Source organism: Malus sylvestris, chromosome 15 (assembly GCF_916048215.2).
Source record: "Malus sylvestris chromosome 15, drMalSylv7.2, whole genome shotgun sequence".
Taxonomy (NCBI): domain Eukaryota; kingdom Viridiplantae; phylum Streptophyta; class Magnoliopsida; order Rosales; family Rosaceae; genus Malus; species Malus sylvestris.
Window position 1 is genome coordinate 22,748,516 of NC_062274.1, and position 17,728 is coordinate 22,766,243.

The 17,728-nt window shown below is 42.4% G+C and overlaps 1 pseudogene; it reads right to left on the reverse strand.

Annotated features, from left to right (window-relative positions):
- Positions 1–14,218: 14,218 nt before the first annotated feature.
- The window catches only part of LOC126603920 (uncharacterized), a 43,063-nt pseudogene continuing 39,553 nt past the window's right edge, over positions 14,219–17,728 (reverse strand).

The following is a 17,728-nucleotide window of genomic DNA, read 5'->3' on the forward strand; positions in this document are numbered from 1 at the left end:
CTATTTGTGCCCGAATACCATAGTTTAAACCCTGAGTTTTCTAGATCCTTTGCCTTACACCCAACCCACTTAGTTTCTTGTAGGCACATAATATTTATCCTTCTCCTCACCATAACTTCTACTACTTCCATAGATTTTCCCGTCAAGGTTCCTATATTCCACGTTCCTAAACGCATTTTGCTCTCTTGAACTCTACCCTTCTGTCCTAGCTTCTTCACCCTTCCCCGTCTAATAGGATCAAAGTACTTCTTTTGTGTGTCCCGTGTAAAGTTGATAGGAGCATATGCTCCCAAACAACTTTGAGTGGAGTCGTTCGAAAAGAAGTTTCTATAGCCCCCTTGCTCATTTAACACTACATCCGGGTGCCGATGGAGATACAGCGACCCTTACTCACTTATCACTGTGCTCAGGCCACACAGCGCGCCACTTACGGGTGACGCCCTAGCTTTAGCGCGATTTCGTTCTGGATTCATTTTCATAAGGATTCAACGTGATCATGGAGTGCCGGCTGTCGACTACCTGACGCCTCCCCCTCCTCCTTTATCCGGGCTTGGGACCGGCAATGTAAGATAAACTTACAATAAATGTTTTGAGACAATTCAAGGGGAAGGGTTTTCTGCTTTCTTGGGCACATATTGATGCTTTTAGCTGTTCTCCAAAAGAGTGGAGAAGTTCGTGAAGCTGAAATGGATGGGAAGGAAAAGAAGAGTCTGCAGAATGACTTTCTGTTTACTGGCCCGGGGATATGGTCCCAATGCTATTTGGCACCATGAGATTCTTCATTTTGATCGTGTGCTGCAAAACAACGCCTTTCTCCTGTCAACATGGTGGCTGTAGTGTATGCGATAGCACTGGCAACATGTCATCAGTTGAAATTTCGTGGAATTTGAAAGAGGCATCACCCTATGGGCTTCATCAATCTGAATGCTTGGATAAAAAGCTACACAATGCAAGGGCCACACTAAGTATTCAGGTAACTACATCAGCGTGAAAGTTATGCTGATTAAATCGTATGGCAAAGCATCAATCTTTGATTTCACACGCTTTGGAGTTCTCTTGATGGAACTGCAACTCTGCTGAGCTCCAATTTTCTTTTCTGCTTGTCAATTGTCATGCCACATAAGTTGCTTTTCAATACTGTTCTCTCTGCTGGAAGACTGGAAGTGGTGCCAATAAAGGACTTAAAACTATCTGTGAGGTGAAGGGATGGCCCCAATCTCGTTGCGTTTCTTTAATTTTTTTCTTCCAACTTAATTTTCTCAATTCTCTTCACATTCCGCACCCGCGCCACCAAAAATCATCTCAGTATCAACTGTGGATGCAAATTTTTTCCTCCTTGATTTTGGACCAAATTGCACCTACAAAACAATTAACACCTTTGGTTAAGGCCAAAAGCCTCATGCTTCCACGATGAATGGGGGGCTTTGGCCGAAGAACCTTCGATTCCAAAGTTAAAATTTAGAGGGAAAAGTGTTTGGAGAGTTTTGCAAGAGTGTTGGAACTTAGGTTTTTAGAGAAAATGAGGTTGAATATATAGAGCATGGCAAGTCCCCTTGGGAGAGAGGGTGGCCGGCCTCTTGTGTATTTTTTGGGTGCAATTGGTGATTAATTTGGTAATTAATGGATTAATTAGGTAATAAATCCATTAATTAGCCAATTAACATAATTTAAAAGGAATGTTTTGGAGGTTATGGAATAATTACCTTGTGGAGAATATAGGGTGAGGATGGATGAAATAATTTTGAATTTGTTACCTATTTGGGCACCTTTGACTTGATTGAGGGATGATTGTCCACTGCTCGCGCGTAGGAATCCCGATATGCCTCGAGGGTAGTTTTGTCATTTTTACCCAAAAAATCACGTGTCGCCTCTTGATTATTTTTGGCTCCACAAATACCCCCACACCTGTTGGGCTGCTCGCAGGAAAGGGCAACAGGTGTAGAGATCTTCTTGCTTAAGGAAACATAAGATTGTTTCCTATCTTGATGTTGATTCCCTCTTTAATTGGAAATTAGATCCTTTTAGGGAAGGGAAATAAATTTCTCTCAAAGCCTATTTAAGTCCACCTTAAGTGAGTTATTAAATCAACTTTGGAGAGCAATTTATTCTACCCTACAAGAGAGAGAGAGCTTAGAGGATATTTGTTCCCCCTCCTCTAGCAATCTTCTACATCTTGCTCGTGTAAAGGACTGTCTTTCGTTGCTTTCTTCGTCTTTTCCGTGCCGCACCGAAGTAAGAAAATTTTAATTTTCCTTGTCTTCTTCTTGGATAGTGCTGTTGCGGGGCAGCCGTCTGGGTGGTGCGGCACGTCGGCTGGCAGGGGCCAGGAGTCGGCTCGGCATGGGCCAATGAGGTGTTGTGGCAGGGACCACTGCTTGGGCCGCTTGGCTTGGCTAATGCCAAGGGAAGCTTGCTCGATTGGGGCTGCGGATTGAGGCGCTGGGGCGCAGTGTTAGGCGAGTCGCATGGTTCTTGTCCTTTGGGCTCTTGGTCCTGACGCGGGCCAGGCCGGCGATTGAAAAAAATGAAAAGGTTGCGGGCCTCATGGGCTGCTAGAATGCTGGGCATGCAGGCCTCCTACTTCTTGCCTGCCGGTTGAGAAAACTGAAGACTTCATCCGCTGCTTGTGAGGGTCTGCCTGCTGCCAATAATCTTGTGATTAACATGACTTCTTCCAATAGGAAGAAAAATGAGGCCGCTAGATCTGAGTATGTGGCACCTGCCATGTCGAGAATGGCTTGTACGATTGCTGACAGTATTGCTCAATGTAGAGGTTTTGTCATGTCCCTAGTGTCGAAGTCTGTGCCAAGACGTTCGTTGGAAGCAAAGTCCGGTTCTCCTTTGGAAAGGTTTGCTATTATGAATAGCGATAAGGTGGACTCTGCTGCTAAAGTGGAGCTAAGGCCCACTCCTTCTGCTGCTGAGACTGATTCGCCTGCTGGGAAGGAGTAGACTGCTCGCGTGGGCAACTGTGAGAAATCCACTGAGCCTGCTTCTGGGGAGGCGGCTAAAATCTGTGTGCTCTTGAAACCAGATCTGCTTGAAGACATGGACACTTGTGCCAAGTTTGTTGATAACGTTTAGAAAGGTTTGTTTGCCCAAGTTCCTTTGCGAAGCATACGACCCAATATAGAATGACTGCTCTGCTTGCTATGATGCAGATATAGCAAGGTTGCCAAGGAGGTAGCGAAGACTATGGCAGTTGAAGCTTATTCCTCGGTCGAGGAGATCAAGATGTTGGATTCTGAGCTCGTTGCTTGAAGGGGTCTAATATTTCTATCCCCACTTCTCTGCAGCTTGAGACCGCTCGCCAAGATATTGTTGACTTGAAGACTAAGCTTGATGCGATCCAAGTTAAGTATGAAAGTGCAGAGAAGGAGATTGAATGTTACATACCTCAGATTCAAGATATTGAGTTTACAGCTTCTGAGCTTTGTTTCGCTGTTTATGCAAAGGATGAAGAGTTGATTGCTTCTTATAATCAAATTATCCATTTCAAGAGAATCGTCGATAGGCTTGAAGCCCAAGTGTGGGAACTTCAAAGTGTAGTGAAGATCAATGAAAATCTGAAGAAGGAAGTGGATGAGTTGCAGCGCGTCCGTGTTGGTCTGCTTGAGGAGGATGAGTAACTGAATGGTAAGAATGATAGACTCGAGGTTTTGAGACATTCTCTATTTCTCCGGAAGACTTGCTCACTTTTACTTTTGAGGCTTCCATTGGTGAAGTAGTTGGAGAAGTTCGTGCCCAGGCTGGGGCAGCTGGGGGTGAAGCGCTGGATGATGCCACTGCTAAGAGCATCGCGACTGCTGAAGGTGTGGCGACCGAGTAGTCGTGGGATGTCCAAGCTGCTGAAGTGTAGTATTCTAGGTAGCCTTTAGGATTTTCTTTGTTTTTCCTTGTAGCTCTTGTTTTGCTTGAACTCCTTCAGCCTTTGCTAGTTGTTTATAAACATGCTTCTTTCAATTTTCTTCATCTTCACTTCTTTTGTTCATGCCCTAACCTTTAGACTTTATAGACCAGTTGCATGCGTGCTACTTTTTTATAAGCAGACAGGCCTGCATAGCCTATGCAGCCGTAAATGTTGGTGTAGAACTTTACAAAGTTGTTTTCCATAGGGTTAGCAGCCGGATGTCTTACTTACAGAAGTAAACAAGTCCGCGTAACCACTAGGCTGTTAACCTTGGCTTTCTCCAATTTCGTAGGTTACGTAGCAAGTATCACAACACTTTAGGACTTGGTGTAGGTTGTTCTGCGCTTGACAGAGGTGAGGTTTATCGACTACGTAGCATGTCAACAGTGGATAAAGCTTCGTTTATGCAAGCTAGCTTATTTAACCTTTCACAAGAATGTGCGGTTTGTATAAGTCTAGCGTGGTTTTACTGCTCGAAGGGTAAGCCGTAGGTAGTCTTCCGGAAACCGTAGGCTACCTTAGTGCACTCGGTAGCAGCTTTAGGGTTCCAAGGCAGCCGTCTGTAGGGTGTACTGCGTAATGTGCCCCCTCCGTCTCTAAGGCCCGGTTCCCCGTGGATTAGGCCAAGAGACCTAAAATCCTTTAGTTAGCTAAGCCTTGAAAAAAACCATTGTGGATACTTCTGGGAATACCGACGCAAGCCATCATGCATCTAGTTATACTAGGGCAGCCAGGCTCATCCACGTCTGGATATTCGGAGTGTAGAGTTTATCCTTCCATCTTGGAGAGCTGACCCATGTGGGTGTCGGGGAATTGGTTTACCATTTCGCACTGAAGAGCAATTAGTTTGCCCTTTCGTACTGGAGAGCAATTAGTTTGCCCTTTCGTACTGGAGAGCATGGTTCGTCCCTTGGGGGGTGCAATTCCTGTGATGAGTCCCTAAGAAGGGCACGGTCTTCTTTGGAGTGATCATTTGTTGTAAGCATGCATCCAAGCTAAGTTATGATTACTTTTGAATTCCTTATTGAAAAATGAGTGAAACGAACGAGAACTTAGTTTTAAGGTAGGAACTGCATAACAACTGGATAGTCCTCGGCTTGTGAGGTGGTGCCCGTCGAGTTGCTTGAGTCTTCGGGCTTTGATGTAGCGGAAGGTTACACATGGTACTTCCTCATATTGTAGACGCTCCACTGCTTTTCGATCTTTTATCGTTTCATGGTGGCGAGGGTGTAATTACTCTTGTCGCCTACTCTGCTGATCTTGTACGGACCTTCCCATATGGGATCCATCTTTTTGGAGCCTTCTCTGTGGGCAGTGATGAAGGCTTTTCTTAGGACTAGATCTTCAGGCTGGAATTGCCGGATCTTGGCCATTTTGTTGTAGCTGGAAATGAGCTGTTGCTGGTAGGCTGTGATGCAGGTGATGGTCTGCTCGCGCTTCTCCTCTGCCAGATCTAAGCTTGTGGCCATCTCTTTAATGTTCTGCTCAATGCTTGGTAGTACAGCGGTGATACTTGGCTTGATGACATTGGGATAAATGATTGCTTTTGAGCCAAATGCCAAAGAGAAATGAGTCTCATCGATTGCTTTTCTTTTGGTGGTGCGATATGCCCATAGACATCTGGGGAGTTCATCTGGCCATTTTCCCTTCTTGTTGGTGAGGGATTTTTTGAGGCAATCGAGGATCATCTTGTTGAATGTTTCAGCCCGCCTACTGCCTTGAGGATATCTTGGCATGAACATGTGCTGCTTGATGCCATACTTTTGGAAGAACTTTGCCACATCTTAGCCCACGAATTGCGGGCCGTTGTCGATGACGATGGATTGAGGGATGCTAAATCGGCAAATGATGTTCCTCCATATGAAGTGCTCTATATCCGTATGAGTTGTGGTCGTCTTGGGCTTTGCTTCTACCCATTTGGTTAAGTAATCGGTTGCCACGATCATCATGCCTCTGCCTCCAGTAGTAGGTGGCATAGATCTTACCAGATCGATTGCCCACTGCATGAACGACCAAGGATTCGTTTGCAGGGGTAGCTCGCTGGTAGACAGTGATCGTACCGACTTGTAACGTTGGCAATGGTCGCACTTTTGTACTAACTTCTTAGCATTTCGGTGCATAGTAGGCCAACAGTAGCCTGCGTTAAGAGCCTTCTGTGTTAAGGATCGACCTCCGAAGTCAAACGCCTTCGTGGGTTGAGTTTAGAACCTTCAAGTCATCGAGAGGCGCTAGGCAGCAGAGATGTGGTATGTGACACCTCGGCTGCTGGCTTCGCCTCTATGCTTGGCTCGTCTAGATACTCTATCGGAATAAAGCGTTTAAATTGGTGGTCGAGGGCGGAACCTAGGCTGGCTAGTGCGTCCACGTGAACGTTGTCTGCCTGTGGAACTTGAGTGAGGGTGTAAGTATGAAACGCCTTAAGCAGTCAGGCTATTGATTAGCTGGGAATCAGAATGAATTGCCATCTTTTTCACTGCCAAGCTTTTGCCATTCGGAGGCCTGCTAGTAGGGTCTCGTATTCTGCTTCGTTGTTGGATGCTTTGAAGCCTAGAGTGATCGCCTGGTCAGACATCGAACCGTTTGGGTGACAAAGACTATGCCTGCTCTCGAACCTTTGTAGTTGGATGTGCCGTGGACATGCAAATGCCATAAGTCTCCGTCGGGTGAAGCAGGCACGGCTAGGGCGTGCTCGGCTACCTTTGGGGTCTCATTGGGTCGCCCTGTTACGTCGTCAATGCGTGGTAGAGAGTTGTGGAGCTGGAGCCATGTTACACACAACAGGAGATGCTCAACCGCCAATATTGGGCCACTCTAGAATTGAATTATAGAGCAAGGGTCGACTGGGGCTATGCGACACGTAGCAGGAAATGGTGCTCAACTGCCGATACATGTTGTTTCTATGTAGAATCTTTTGGGGTGATGAGGGAAAAACTTGCTTCCGAGTTTGTCTTTCCAATGTTCATCTGCCATTGGCGTGTCTTTTGGGCTGAGTTGTTGCGTTCGTCAGAAACTTTGCATCCGCCAAGGTTTACGCCTTTATCGTCGCGCATCTGGATTGGGTAGAATAGTGCGTCATGAGGATGATTGCGTGCGTTTGAAGGTAAAACTTGAGCTTCTAGGTTGCAACAACTATCGCCAAAGTTAGCTTTTGAATTTCTGATAACATCGATGAGAGCTTTTGAACTGTGGAATACATGTAGTCGGGCCCCAAGCTCTTCTCGTATGATGGTAGAGCTTATTACTGTTTTAGATACCGTTAATCATGCGAATAAGTCATCCGCTGCTTCCGTTTGAATAATAGGGAGGTGATGTCGGGTACTTCTTCAAGTCATTGAATGTGCATCGGCGAGCCTCGTCCCAAAGTGCAGGCTTATCTGCCAGAGTGAAAGAGTCTGCTAGAGTTAAATCTTCTTTCATGATCAATTTTTTGAATAGTGGGTGGTCTGCTGGAAGTCTTTTTTTGAAGGCTGCTTTAGCTATCGAGTCATTGCATCCGATTATCCTTGCCTTCTTTGCTTTGAACTTCTTCACATAGTCACGAAGTGACTCTTTTGGGTTCTTCTTGACGTTGAACAAATGGTCGGACTTCTTTTTTATCAAGCGATAGGATGAATATTCTTTGGTGAAAACCAAAGAAAGTTCGTCGAAACTTCAAATAAATTGTGGCGGCAGGATGTAGAACTAATCTTGCGTCTCGCCTTGTAGAGTGGTGGCGAATATCTTGCAAATGAGATCGTGGTTGTTTCGATAGAGGATCATTGCGCTTCAGTAGTGCTTTAAGTGTCTCTCTGGGTCTTTATCCCCTTTGAAAGATGTGAAATGTGGCATGCTGAATTCAAGTGGAGGCTATGTCTGCTCGATCTCGTTCGTGAAGGGAGACCTGTTTATGTTGGTCATGTTCCGTCGTAGTGCCTTGTCGGTGACCTCGTTGCGTTGGATATTACGCAATCGCTTGGTTAAGAATCTATTTACTTCTTCCTGAATTTACCTTTGTTGGGGGTAGCGGAGCTTTCGGCTGCCCTCAACCACTACTTGCTGGTTTAGGCTGCTTTTCTATGAGTTTGGCTCATCTATGCTGCAGATGCGGTGCGTGTGGTGAGTTCCTAGCAGCGAGCGAGTTCTTCGTAGATTGTCGATTGAACTTGAGCTGGATTGAGTGATTGCTTCTCTCCATCTGTCGTGCTACCTACTCCGATGTACGGTGGAGGATGCTCATTGCAAGCTTAGCAGCGAATGAACACTTCACCTGGAAGGTTGCTCATGTTGACTATTGGAGTGTGACCTCAACCGTGAATGTATGCTCGTCCGTTGGCCTAGTCGAGAGTGCATGCTCCTCCGCGGGCTAAGACGAGAGTATACATTGCTTGAATGCTCGGTTCATGGCTGGTCGAGTGGTTGCTTACCGGGACGCTGTTAGAGAGGTTCTTTGTTTGCCCTTATCCTACTTCGAGACACCTCGTTTGGGGCACGTTGCATCTCAATGCGCTGCAAGAGTTGGTTCACCAAGGTCATCTGTTGTGCGAGGGCGCTCGTCAACTTTATGATTTGTCCAGACAAGTGTTGTTCTTCATTTGGGTTGGAATAACTTGGAAGTAATGCGTCTCCTTGAGCAATGGAAGTGTGGTAGACTACGGGCACTAGATTTGAGTTGGGAAATGTCAAATCCGTAGAAAAATATGGTGAAAATGCTTCTAGTTCGATCGTTGGTCTGAAAATTTAGAGCCGGGATGGTTGAACTAATCTTGGATCGATTTGGGCTGCTTGGAAGGCCACAGAAGCAGGTTGGGCCACAAGAGCAGGTTGGGCCGCAAGAGCATGCTGGGCTATGAGAGTGGGCTGCCCGGCGGGAGCAGGCTGGGCCACGGGAGCAGGCTAGGCCACGAGAGTGTGTTGCTTAATAGAAGTAAGCTGGGCCACTAGAGTAGGCTTGGCCACAAGAATGAGCTGCTTGGCAGGAGTAGGCTGGGCAACAAGAGTGGGCTGCTTGGCGGGAGTAGGCTAGGCCACAGGAGTGGGCTGCTCGGTATGTGGCATATATGGGTGCGAGGCTAGGGCTCGGCTTGGCAACACGCTGGGCTTGGAGTGACATGGCTTGGGCTGTGGCTTTGGTGCCATGGGCCTTGGATGGCACGGTGTAGGTTTGCTTATATGGCACGGCTCGAGCCATGGTGGTGACACCATAGACCTTATTGCGGGTGGCCACCGTGGTGGAAACTCGTGGTGGTGGTGCCGTTCTACTTATTGTCACATTTAGCCTCATGGATCGCCGCGATCCTATCTCTTGAATATTGGAATTTTCAATTGTAGAATTTTCTAAATTTCTACCCATTGTATTTCTCTTTTACGTTTTATCAAAGAATCTTTGCAAATAAAAAATTCTAATAATAAGAACATACGAAAAATCTACAAATGGACAAGAAAATAGAAAAACCTTTTGATGCGAGAGTCTTCTATGAGTGTGTGACTATTCTCTCAATGAAAGCACCAATTTGTGGATGCAAACTTCTTCCTCCTTGATCTTGGACAAAATTGCACCTACAAAACAATTAACACATTTGGTTAAGGCCAAAAGCCTCACGTGCCCACGATGAATAGGGGTGGGGGGAGTTTTGGCCGAAGAACCTCCGATGCCAAAGTTCGAATTTAGAGAGAAAAGTGTTTGGAGAGTTTTTGGGAGTTTTCCTAGAGTGTTGGAACTTAGGTTTTTAGAGAAAATGAGGTTGAATATATAGAGCATGGTCGGTCCCCTTGGGAGAGAGGGTGGCTGGCCTCTTGTGTATTTTTTGGGTGCAATTGGTGATTTAATTGGCAATTAATTGATTAATTAGGTAATAAATCCATTAATTAGCCAATTAACATAATTTAAAAGGAATGTTTTGGAGGTTGTGGAATAATTACCTTGTGGAGAATATAGGGTGATGATGGATGAAATAATTTTGAATTTGTTACCTATTTGGGCACCTTTGACTTGATTGAGGGATGATTGTCCATTGCTCGCGCATAGGAATCTTGATGTACCTCGAGGGTAATTTTGTTATTTTCACCCAAAAATCCACGTGTCGCCTCTTGATTATTTTTGGCTCCACATCAACTTTAATTCTTTATCAACCTACTGATGAAACGCTTGGAGTGTACGATTATATTTCTAGTACCTCATGTTGGAGTTTTGAGCCTCCTTTAGTCCCACATCGGGGTACTCAAATTCCCTAGAGGTCTTTATATTAGGTTAGTAACCTTTATTAATGAATAGGTATTGGACCATTTGGAATGAGAATCAAGGTTTAGGCCATTAATTGTGTAGATTAGGTTTGATGATTATATCATAATATTAATATTAATTTTAATATCGAATTAAGTTTTTAATTAAATTAATTAAAAACCGTTTTGATTAATAGACACAATTGTTTAGAAAGAGTTGTGTGGTTTCAGATACATCCAAAAGGTATTTGAAGAGATATGAAATAGCCTATATAACTGAAGACTCAGTTCCATCGTAAATCATCTTTTTCCTTTCTCATCTCTCCCATACAAAACCTTATAGAGAGTAAACACACAAAGCAATTCGCTAGAATTTTATAATCCGGTGCGGATTATAGGATTAGATAGTTGTATCATGGTCGGGCAGACGTCATCAAACCAAGAGCACAAGAGTGCGGCAGAAATACTGTTCGAATGGCATAGCTTTTGTGCTAGCCTCTATCTGTGATTTAATCAAGTTAGAAAAAACACCTCACGATTCTCGTCTATGCCCAGAAGGAGAATCGCTGAGGACGACGGTGCTGCTGGTAATGGAGGTCACGATGCGACGGCTTGGAAGAGAGGGTTTTCTTCATTTCGGCATTCCTTGCCGCTTCAAAGGGAGAGCCGCAACCATGATCTTCCCACTGGAGGCAATGGCGGTGGCGGCGGCGTCAATGGAGGAAGCAGTAGCACCGGACTTTCAATTGTGAACTTTACAGACAGGCAGTATCTGAACATATTGCAGTCAATTGGATGGGCTTATAATTTACTGATAGAAATGCAAGAGCAGGCAACAAGTTCTCTCGCTGCGAGCGAGCTCTCTGCCTTCCAGCAACAGAATAATGAAAGCAGAAAACAAAAGCAAAAGAGAGGTGCGGTGGAAAAGAGAACGACAAAAGCAAAAGAGAGAGGTGCAAGCTGTGGGAAACAAAAGCGAAAGCAAAGCAAAAAAAAACCGAGAAAAAACAGAAAGCAAAAGAAAGGCTTTCCTCTGCGAGAGCACATGGGGACACTGCAAAAGCAAGGAATAAACATCCACACTACAAAACCAAGGAATAAACACCCCACCAGAATGATGTGATTTACTTTTCTTGTTTTTTGAATGATGTGATTTATTTTTCTTATCTTTCGGAGACAACTGTATAAACCCCATCAGAGGGTAAAAAAAAAAAAGAAAAAGAAAAAAAAAAGAAAAAAAAGGCAAAGCCCAAAATAATGGGCTGGAATGTTATGTGGAGGGCGAATGCCCATATGCCCAAAAGAGCCAAGCCCTCTATTATCACCAACCAGGTGATCAAAAGTACGTCCAGTGCTACAAAAAATTATTCGGCAACCTGCTGCTATTACCACCAACCAGGTGATCAAAAGTACGCCCAGTACTCCAAAATTATTCGGCAGCCTGCCGCTATTATCACCAACCAGGTGATCAAAAGTACGCCTAGTACTACAAAATTATTCGGTAGCCTGCCGCTATTATCATCCACTAGGTGATCAAAAGTACGTCCAGTACTCCAAAATTATACATGAGCATCACTCATGTCAATCATACATAAACATTCATGAGCATCACTCATGTCAATCTAGCTTCAAAAGTTTCACTTACAGAGCTCTAGCTTCAAAAGCTTCATTTACAGAGCTCTAGCTTCAAAGCTTCACTTGCAAAGCTTCACCTACAAAGCTTCAGTGCAGGGTATACAAATACTGCCTCCGAACAACCGCCACTTCGGCTCATACATGGATTCAATTTGAAGTCTCCAGCCAACATACTCTATTAACCGAAGTCTTGGGGGACTACATTATGTACCATATATTGTACCATATATTGGGCCTCATGAAAAATACTTGGGGGACTTAGCCCATTATTTATGTATTGAGGAGTGAGCCCTTATTCTATAAAAGGGACTTCCTCACTTTCATTAGAGAGCATCCATTATTCATGTACTGAGGAGCGAGCCCTTATTTTATAAAAGGGACTCCCTCACCTTCATTAGAGAGCATCGCCGCCAGTTGAGCAACCGCCTCGCCGTGAGCATCACTCCTAACCCATTATTCATGTACTGAGGAGCGAGCCCTTATTTTATAAAAGGGACTTCCTCACCTTCATTAGAGAGCATCGCCGCCAGTTGAGCAACCGCCTCGCCGTGAGCATCACTCCTAACCCATTATTCATGTACTGAGGAGCAAGCCCTTATTTTATAAAAGGGACTCCCTCACCTTCATTAGAGAGCATCGCCGCCAACTGAGCAACCGCCTCGCCGCGAGCATCACTCATAACCCATTATTCATGTACTGAGGAGTGAGCCGTTATTTTATAAAAGGGACTCCCTCACCTTCATTAGAAGAGCATCGCCGCCAGTTGAGCAACCGCCTCACCGCGAGCATCACTTTTAACCCATCACTTATGTATTGAGGAGCGAGCCCTTATTCTATAAAAGGGACTCCCTCACCTTCAACGCCACAAGCCGAGCCAACCAAGGCAACATAAGCCACAAGCAGAGCAGCCTCGCAACATGTGCTACTTCTAGTTGAGCATCATTTCAGATTGGGCACCGCCTCATATCGAGTATCAGTCCTAGACGACATCTAGTTACTTCAGCCCACACATGAACTGAGTTTCAAGTCTCCATCCAAAAGACTCTCTTGACTGAAGACTTGGGGGACTACTGTTTGTACCATACTTAGGGCCTCCGTATTTAGACCTCGTATAAATGCTCGGGGGACTCAAATGTAATTATGTAATAAATGAAGGGGCAAATATGTAATAAGTGAGGAGCCCCTTATTCTATAAAAGGACTCCTCACTCTCCTCATTAGGGGATGCCAATTCTTAGGCCTGACTACCACCCTCAGAAGCCTCACTCTCCTATTCAGAGGCTCTCTCTCTCTCACAGAGAAATACAATATCAGTGTGGACGTAGCCCAAACATTGGGGTGAACCACGATACATCTTGTGTTATTTACATTTCTTGCAGATTCACGGTCGGACTTACGTTGTTCCAAGACCTCCGGTTTTGTGGATCAACAACATTAATAAAAATAACATATGTGCAACTTTTTTTACTAAGTTTAGTTATTTTTTTTTCAATGAGAACTTTATTAATTAGTCATGAGATGATAATGGTGTTCCACTCACGGAGGAACTTACTTGTTCTCCCACTTATTATTAACGTACCATTACTCTACGAACTTAATAAAACGACCCATTCATACTCTTTATCATCATCTAAAAATCAGGTATACCAAAAATCCTTCAGTTTGGAGGTCTTTTAGCAATCTATAGGTGTCACATTAATTAAACGGTTTTCGTAACAAATAACATACTCATGATGAAGCATCCATTTGCTTGATGCATATAAATGACTAAGGGATCTCCAAATTGAATGGTTTTTTTGCAAATGATCTTTAGGTAATGACAAAGAGTATAAACGGTTTCGATTATAAAGTTCATACGGTAAAGATAAGTTAAATATAAGTGGAGGAACAAGTAAGTTACCCCATATGTGAAATACAAGCATTATCCTTATTTAGGTTTAGGTAAATGAGGAATGTCACATGGATTTCTCCTATGTAGATAGTTAGAAAATAATTTTTCGGTCCATTAGTGATTAGAAAAGTAATTTACGGCTATCACTTATGCAATGTCACTTAATGAGGCCATTTATTTCCCTTTTTTCTCTTTTTTTTATTTTTTTATATTTAAGGGTCAGATCAAACATGTATTGCATTACAGTGTACGTTGTGTAATTCTGCAAATTCAAATTAAAGTCGTATTAAAGTATCTATTTTATTATAGTCAAATTAGTCGCACCCAACTTTCGAACATTATATTTGACTAATTTGACTACAATAATATCATAACATCTTATTGATTTAAAAATGAATTTCCCACGTATATATGAAAAAGTTCGAGAAAGTTCAAACTTGTAAAATATATGAATAATGAACTATATTTTCGAAATTTCGAGATTACTTTGATTTGATCCAATCTAAAAAAAATTAAAAATAAATTAACCACCTAATCTGAAAAGTAGAAATCTTATTTACTATCAGATATGTCTGAAAATCACCCTTAACCCGGCAGCTCCATTCCTGCACATAACTGCATTTCACTAGGAAAAGCAAACCGCCTCTTGATCAACATATTCCAATATGAACGACCACTTACAACTTGTACGCTATCTAGTTTATCACACTCACATGGTAATGCTTCCGCACTCAAAATCTGTGCTCCCTTTAAAAGGCTCCCTGATCTGTTGGTAGGAAAAATATGAGAGAAACTATTGTGAGGTGCATATATACCAACAAATAAAGCTTCATGTGAAACAACAAAGAAAAATCAATGTTAATTGCATCACAAATAGCTTAGATATTTATGCTAACTACGACAAGATTCATTGTGTCAAGATAGGTTGTGAGTTTCAACAAAAAGTTACCCATTAATTATGCAACTATTGGGTTCGGTGTCTTGTAAGTTTTAGAAAAGAACCAAAATATGGACTCTTTGGAAACAACATTGTGACTCCACAGTCATCTAAGCAGTAACTAATTAATCCATTCTTCATTGGTAAAATTAAAGGAGAAAATATAGCAATTCCCCTTGTACTTATCATTTGTTTAATTTTCGATTTGTCAGTAGAACTTTCTATCAAGTTTCAAGCCCTCTAATCTCTGAAAATGTCGAAATTCCTCTCTTCTTGGGTCCGTCAACTTTTCCTTTAAATTTGAAGTCATTTTTGTTGAATGACAATGATAATAACCTTAAAAAGTACTAACATTCCTGTGTATATGCTTATATAGTATATATTATATAAGAACATAACATATATGTTGGGAATTGTTATTAGCATTCCAAAAATCACATTTGGCACTCCAAACTTTCTATAATTAGAAAGAAAAATACACTTGTGAGGAGTGTAAAATGAGATTTTTGGAGTGCTAATAACAATTTCCTATATATATATATACATAGATATATATATATATATATATCTATGTTTATATATATATATATATATCTCTATGTATATATATATGTATATATATATATATATATATCTATGTATGTATGGAGACAATCTACTTACAATGGAGTAGAGCCGGCAATATTCCTCTCACCCAAACTGTAGAAAGGTATCAAGCAAGCACGTTGGGTAAAGAAAGGAAGGTCATAACCAGGTGGAGCTATCTTCCCTATCATTGGCTCGTCGAACAGTTTACCTTCCTGGCTTTCAAAGTCCCAGCTAAAGATCAATTCTGAAGTGCCATAGAAAATGACATGAGCATTCGGACTTATTGCATAGGGTTTCAACACTATATCTGCACTGGGTATAAGCATTGTATCCGACCCCCCATACCCAACCATTCCAAACAGCACTATATTTGAGAGTCCATTGGTCACCAGATTCACGTCGATCATTATAAGACCAAAAACGAAAAGTTTTTGAACTATCACATGTTACATAACAAACAAGATCCTTTGACACCCCAAGACATCCCATTGTTGCACCTGTCTTATCATCGTCCCCAAGAACACGAGGGAGTTCAAAGGCTCGAGCTTTAACGGTATTGAGGCCAATACATAAAACTTTCTGTGAACTAGCAAGGCCATATAACACCCCGCGCAAGTATACAAAATGCCTGCAGACCTTGGAAGTTTTAAATCCATCAACAAAATTGGGGTCGAGTTGCAATCCACGACGAGCCTACTGTCCAGATTGCGAAGAAAATATGTCCATCATCAGAGTTAGGGTTGGGGTTGGGTTGGGACTGGGGAACCACTGGATTTGGATTGTGGGGAATAATCAATTCGAACAATTCTATAGTGGTTGGATTCAACAGGGTCAAAAGCCAAGGCAGCGCAAAAATGCTCACGCTCATGTGCACATGCTATAGGTACGGAGACATGTTGTTTGGTGATGGGGTTGAACACACAGAAATGACAAGTGCGCAGGTTGAAGAACAGAATTAACCCATTACAACAGTCAAGATAACTGTCAGATACGTCGCGCACCTGAGTGACAACTAGTTTATCGGGTTCTAGAATGTCATTATTCCAGAATTTGGTCCAGTAGTTATAATTATGATGCAAACATACGTAATTGAGTTGAAGATACGTATCATCATCAGCTGGCCACAGAGTACGGTAGTAAAGACCTATAATAGGAGACTGCGACCAAAATCTCCGCAACCAAACATCAGAGATTATTCGATGCCATGACTTGGCAACTATCTTGCATTTCATCAAATCTAACTGTGATAATCTGCTCAAAATATTAAACCACAAATCATCACACATACATAAATCCCTCGTACCCGAATCATTCAATTCGACAGCAGCAGCCGGAGAGCCAACCATGATGATCTCTAGTTATTCTGGTAAAGTTGAAAGAAACAGAAGTATCGGAAACCCTAAAATTTTGAAACTTAAGGGCAGCGTCCGAAACCCGAGAATTCAGAAATTCAATCAGGACCTGAATTAAGCCTCGAAAGAAACCATCGACTAACAATAAACTGTACGCAGATCAATTTGTAAAGTCTTCGTACTACATCTTATGTTGACGTGTGAGTCATAAATCAATTACTATTGGAATGTAATTTGGTTTCCTACATTAAAGGGATTCCTACCTAGTTTAGGATAAACTCTTTTATTATTATTCATTGTACCGCAAGGTGTGGATGTATATATATTGCCTCCATATTGGAGATATGAGAATAAGAATCAATCAAAGTTATTTTCCTATTCCTATTTGGATTGGGATTTTTTATTTGGATTTGATGACTTTAAACCAAGCATCATACTACTGCCTTTTCCCCCCTTTAGCTTGAGTTACGAAATATCGTGTAGTTTTGATATGAAATGACAACCTTACCCTCACTCTAAGCACCCTTATGGCGCGTTTATGTAACGGTAATGGAAATAGGAGGAATCGAATTGAGGAGGAATTGAATTGAGAAGGAGTTGGAATGAGGAAAAGTCAGAATCGGATTCTTGTTGCAGCTGTTTACTTAAATGTTCTGGAATCGGAATAGAATTCCATAAAACTGTTTACTAATTCAGCAGAATCGGAATATAAACCAGTATGATTACTAAAATGCCCTTGTCCCAAATCAAATATTTTATATACTTTAATGGGTTTATAAAGAATAGTCTTGGAAATAAAAAAAAGTAAGAGGGCATAAAGGGAACAAAACTTTCATTCCGATTGCCCAAACAAGCAGGAATTGGATTACCACCTATATCTAGGGAATCCAATTCCACCAATACAAGGAATTGAATTCCAAAATTTGTCCCACTACTTTTTTGATTCCTTTATATTTAGTAAACACCGGAGTACTCCGTAATCGGAATTCAATTCCACATTCTCATTCCGATTACGGATACGTAAACACGCCCTTAATTCCTAGCTAGGGTTTCTCCACAACCGCGTTACTCTCTAAAAGCCTCTCATGCCTCCGTGTAGATGTTATCAATTGATTGTCATAGCGAATAATCAAAGATATGACATTAGTATGGACATAACCTAGAACCTCAGTACTCTTATAAAATAATAACTTCCTCGTACTCATTAAAAAAAATTAA